This window comes from Frieseomelitta varia, unplaced genomic scaffold (genome assembly GCF_011392965.1).
Source record: "Frieseomelitta varia isolate USP_RPSP 00005682 unplaced genomic scaffold, Fvar_1.2 scaffold_250, whole genome shotgun sequence".
Taxonomy (NCBI): domain Eukaryota; kingdom Metazoa; phylum Arthropoda; class Insecta; order Hymenoptera; family Apidae; genus Frieseomelitta; species Frieseomelitta varia.
Genome location: NW_025109980.1, coordinates 727,156 through 732,781, shown reverse-complemented (window position 1 = coordinate 732,781; position 5,626 = coordinate 727,156). Strand labels below are relative to the sequence as shown.

The 5,626-nt window shown below is 42.5% G+C and overlaps 1 protein-coding gene across 1 annotated transcript in view; it reads left to right on the top strand.

The window, feature by feature from the left end:
- LOC122528412 overlaps nt 1-5,626 on the top strand; it is a 72,165-nt gene that overhangs the window by 57,945 nt on the left and 8,594 nt on the right. The gene's annotated exons all lie outside the window — the stretch shown is intronic.

Sequence of the window (5,626 nt, the reverse complement as noted above, 5' to 3'; positions counted from 1 at the left end):
AATTATGGTATATATAAAATATATATAAAAAATATAAAATTATAGAAAATATAAACAATCGAAGCATTTGATTTTTTTTTTTTTTATTAAACAAGAACATCAGAAAATCATCTTGTCGTTTGCAACAGAAAAAAAAAGAAAAATCAAATTCTATTTTTTATCGCTTCGTATTCATTTTGAGATATCCCCTAATTTTTCTGAGCGTCGAAATTTCCATATTGAACCCTCCGAGAGAGGCGAAGAAAGACGAGAATGAAAAGCAACGAAAGGGAAGGAAAACGTGGCGACAGCCGATCGGGAAACTTGCCGGTCGCGTGAAAATTCTCCCTTAACGAGGACTTTGCGAGCCACAGAGGCGGCTGTGCCTGGTCCAGAGAGTGCATAACCCGAACGGATAATGAGAGGGCCGCAGGGTTTTCGGGGGCGCAGGGGCCGAGAGGGAGAGAGAGAGTAACGGATAGCAACGAAGCAGCCCACGTCGTCGGGGCACCTGCGGTTTGTCGGTACGTTACTGTGGTACACGATGCGGTACCGAGCCGTCAAGTTCATATTGCCGGTTTCCTGTCATTAACGTGCCGCGCGTTGAGCCTCCGTCCGTGTACACCGTTCTGTCTCTCTCTCTCTCTCTCTCTTTCTCTGCTCGGCGCGCGAGTGTTGGACAATCCGAATACAGCTGTGCAGTGATTAACAAAAATAAAATTTGGAAAATCATTGCAGGAAGATTTCGTAAATTGGAATTGGAACAAACGAGCTGCAAAAGTGGAAACTTTTGGAGTATTTTTATTGCAGTTTAAATGGTTAATCTCTCGACCACCATAGTGATTTTCGTATACGAGACAGTGGCTCGATCGAAGAAACTGATCGAGCTTCATTTTTTTTCTTTTTTTTTCTTTTTCAATTTCAGTTCATTCGAAGTTTGTTCTAACTGTTGTTTGTAATTACGTGGTAAAACACCGCTTGGATATACTATGCAAATTGTTTCGCGGCAGTTTGCCTTGTACAGGAAGCGTAGCTTGGCGAAAAATCTCGTCGTAGCTGAGAGATTAAATAGTCCGTGTTTTACACGCATTGCGTGTTCCCACTGTACTTTTGCGTGTCCATTTGCAAATCGATCGATCTGTATCGTCCTGATTGTCAAATGGAATCTTGAATTTTCGAAGGGACGTCGCAACTGGACTATTTATGCGAACGTTTTAACGTTTCTTTCTTCGAGAAACAAAATATTATTACCCCTGGATATTACTATCGACACGTAGTTCAATATTTTTCCAAATTTCGTTACTCCGCGTAATAAATACGTCCGCGAAGTCTCTCGTTTGTATTTTTAACAACGAGAGAAAAAAAGAGCGCGGATCCTCGTGCGCGTTGCAACAATGTCTGGAGCTCCGGGTACGTGAAAAACCGAATTATTAAAAGTTTGGTCGATTGCAGCCCCCCCCTCCCCCCCCCCCCTTCTCCCATCGTTTCGTGGCTGCCAGGATTAAAATTCCCCCTGGGCAAAGGTTTATCGAGGCTGAAGAATCCTCGCCGGATTTGAAATGTTAAAAAGCGAACGCGTTTGCAAACGGGAAATGAGATATCTTGGTGCCTGATGAAAGGACCATCTCTCTCTGTCTCTTTCTCTCTTTCTGGTTCGTGTATTTGCGTCCACGTGTGGTGTGCGTGCGTAATAAATAATGGAAAACGAAATGTTTCGTCGGGACGATTCGGGAAATGAAATTCCACGGTGAAGCATCGTCGAAACAACTCGAAGATTTATTATTTTTCTACCGGTGGTCGCATACTTTAATGAAAAGTGAATGAGCAGAGGAAAGGAAAGGAAGCTGCGGCCACGTATGAGAATTCTTCTCGCGGTAGATTCCTTTCTCTCTCTCTCTCTCTCTCTCTCTCAGACCTCTTTGACGTTTCGTTGCTAATATTTGCAAATATTTCTCGACTTTTCGCGCAAGATCTGACGAAATTTTCAACAATTCTACGTGTCGTTTGGTCAGTGCAAATCTTGTAACACGTTTGATAAAATTTTCACGTGTCACGCGACTTAATTATTAATTTCAACGTCGTGCCTCTGAGCTAGCTTTCATCCAAGACCAATATCTATTGCCATGGAGATAAAGTGGTCGCCGAAAGGTTCTCACCTTCGAGTACACAGTAGTTAAGGGGCACAGTGGCGCTAGTGTCGCGTCACGAACTTATCTCCCCTGTTGGTTAATCTCTTGCGCCGGAATGACGTGCCACGCACGTCGAGAATTTTTTCTCTCAAAATTACAATATTTTCTCAGTTTTAAGGATATAATAATAAATATAATATATAATAATTTATAATAGTAATAATATATAATATATATATTATTACTATTAATATATATATAATAGTAATAATATAATATATATATATATATTAGTATATTAATACATAAATATAACCCAGACAAAACAAATAATGAATTTATTACTTCTCAATAAAACTTTATCCAGCGATACGATACCGACGAGTTCAAAAAAGAAAGCGAACGAATTATACGATTTGGTCACTCGTTATGGTCCGCAGTCAGTTGCCAGCGCAAGTTGGTTGAAATCAGCAGGGTGGGAGGCGAACTGGGAATACCAGAAACATTGGAGGCGCAAAACAGCCCTCGCTGGAGCTTAGACGTTGCGTTCCCGGATAGATTTTAGCCATAGGTCGAGGAATTGGACGAGCTGTCACGGTGTTCGGCGTTCGCGGCACAGCCAGATTGAATCCAGGAAACGTTTACCAAGGACTCGCAGTGTTCGACTCGGTCCAAAGATTCTGGCAATTAGTGGCAGGAGGTTCTAAGGGCTGGCGGGGAGGTTTCGTGGGAGGAGGGCGAGATCTCGAATTCAAATGTCGTCGTCACGGGTTTTGGCACGGTGACAGATTCCAGTTATCAGGACTTCAAACGTGCCACCCTGCTTCCCTCTCCCTCCCCCCTCCTTTAATTCGAGTTTCGATTTTGCTGCGCAGCGATTGGCAGCCTTGCGCCAACAATTTATCGCCCCGATTACCGGCCAATTTCGTTTTTTGTTCCGTTTATAATTGCCTCGTCGACGAGTTTTTAATAATTTCCTGGAAGAAGATAGTTTGTCATGTCGTGAGAGATATCTGTTGTTTTTTTTTTTTTTTTTTTTTTAATTAAGATTGAAAATTTACACCTCTTAATTGAATCTGCATCCCTTGAAAATTTCAGAATCTGGAATTCTAGCTTTAACACCGGAACTGGCAAAATTTATGGAAATTCTATATATTGATAACAGTATATTTTCAGATATTTCAAGTGATTTTTAATAAAATACAGATACTCGGAAAAAGTGATTTTTAACAATATTAACAGAAGCTTATGTTCTTTATTGCATCATTAACTTGTACCTTGCGTTTTAATTTCCTTACTACGAATATTATAGCTTTATAATATATAATCTTGTTATATTTAATTATTATATATTCTTTCATCTTCAAAATTATCACGTCGAGCATTCGAGGCTATCAATTACGAAACTTCAGCTAGAATTGCGCGCACGTGTTTTCTCTGCGTAAGGTGACGCGTTACGATTGATTGGTATTAAATTCGCTGAAGAACGAAACGTTGACAGCAACAAGTGAGCACGAGGCAAAAGCGAAAGACCCGCAAGTGTTTGTGAAAAAGAGATCGGGAGAACTCGCCGAGCTCTTTAAATTCTCCGGCCCGATTCTGATTGCCCCCGGGGGCAATTTCCTTAGTGAATACGGACGAGCACGAGAATTGGAGGCCGGAATCGGGCCTTTTCACTGCACCCTCTTGTGCAACCATAACCGACAGGGACAAGCTTTATTGAAGCTGCGCCTGCAGACTGGCCGGCGGACCCTTTGAGAATGAAAATCCGACCGGTTCGAAATTTCTTTGAAAGTGAATCCCTCGCTGGCTCCGCGAATTTTTAGTTATCCTCCCTCCCGCTTTATTAAAGCCCTTCTTCTTGAAACCTTCCTTTATCCACGGCTCTCTCTCTCTCTCTCTCTCTCTCTCCTTTTTGCTCTTGCTTTTCTCTTCTTCTTTGCTGGAATTTCTGTAGACTCTCATCTGGAAGAATCGTAGACTTAACTCTCAATATTACCCAATTGCTCGTGTCTCGTGAGGTTCTCTTCGAATACTCTTCGGAGAACGAGAGAAATTGAATTTCGTTTTTTTTTTTTTTTTTTTTTTTTNAATTTCGTTTTTTCTTTTTTTTTTTTTTTGCTCGTGCGTAAAGCATTCGAGCTCGTTGTTTCATTTTACAAACGAGTATATAGACGTTAGTAGGACGCCAAGTAGCGATACGAAAGATGAAGATTCAAATCAATTCAAAGATGACAAATCACATCCCAGCCTGGGCAACGAGAGCAGATAAAAATCTGGATAAAAAATAAAGAAAGAAAGGGAGAGGAAAACAGGTCCTCGGCTTTCAGTTGACAGACGAGCAAATTTACCAAAGACAAATGGAGGGAATGGATTAAAAGGCGAAAAGGGTTGATCCTCTCTGGGGTTCTGCTCGCTTCTCACTTGGCCCATACTCGGAGCGAAGAATCACAGCGGCCACACAGGCGGTGGCGCGAATCCGCAATATGGCGGGTTGTGGCGGCTCGCCTTTTCATCCCTTTCAAACGTGCCGCGGCCACGAATCTCGGAAGAGATTATTAAGACGTGTAACGGGCGGAGAGAGCGGAGTAGAACCTCGAGTAAGGCCGAGCGAGTCTGCTTAACGCTCGAGTTGCTCGAGTCTTGGCATTTAATTATTCCACGACGTGATACTACTCGCTGGTTAGTCAAACGTAGCTTGCTGCTCGCGTTGGCTTTATTGCGCAAAAATGAGGATATGTTTGATCTTGGCCGAGAGTTGCTTTCAAAGAGAGAGAGAGAGAGAGAGAGAGAGAGAGAGAGAGAGAGAGAGAGAGAGAGAGAGAAGCCGTATACGCTCTTCCACTTTCATTTCATCCCTTACGGGGGAGAGATTCTTGCGTGTGCTTTTTCTTAGTTTTATCAGTTTTATTGTAATTTCGGTGGAAATGAGTCGGGAGATCTCTCTTCTCTTCTCGAAAGTTTCGGCCGCCTTGTAACATTCTTGTTCCTTGCAAGGCTGAAAAAAAAAAAAAAAAAGGGAGAACGCTCGAAACTTTCGCGACGAAGATCGTTTGAAGGTCATTTCGTTTGTAATTTTATAAACCTGGCGCCATCCTGGTGCACGATTTCAATCGAAATGAACACGGAACTGTCGCTGGAATTGTTGCAACGATTCGAAATCGACGAGAGTTTCCATCGAGATTTCATGGCAACCGTGAAAAGCGAGGGGGGGAAGTGAGGACGATGATGGCGCGCGTGGAGGACGGTTGTCGCTGGTCTGGAAACGCTGTGTCGGATTTATCGAAGGGAAAAATATTCCCGGTATTGTGAGAGGGACGACGCCTCTCGCTGAAGTATCTTCGTGTGAATACATCGCGCGAACCGGGTCCTTCACCTTCTCGCGACGGAAATAATCGTTCGAGTCGATGAAATTGACTCGGTACGGATAGTACGGAGTTGCTTGACAAATAGCTTATCTTCGATATCAGTTACATTGTCTAATTCTTCAGTAGCTATTATTTTTTAACTGGATCTTC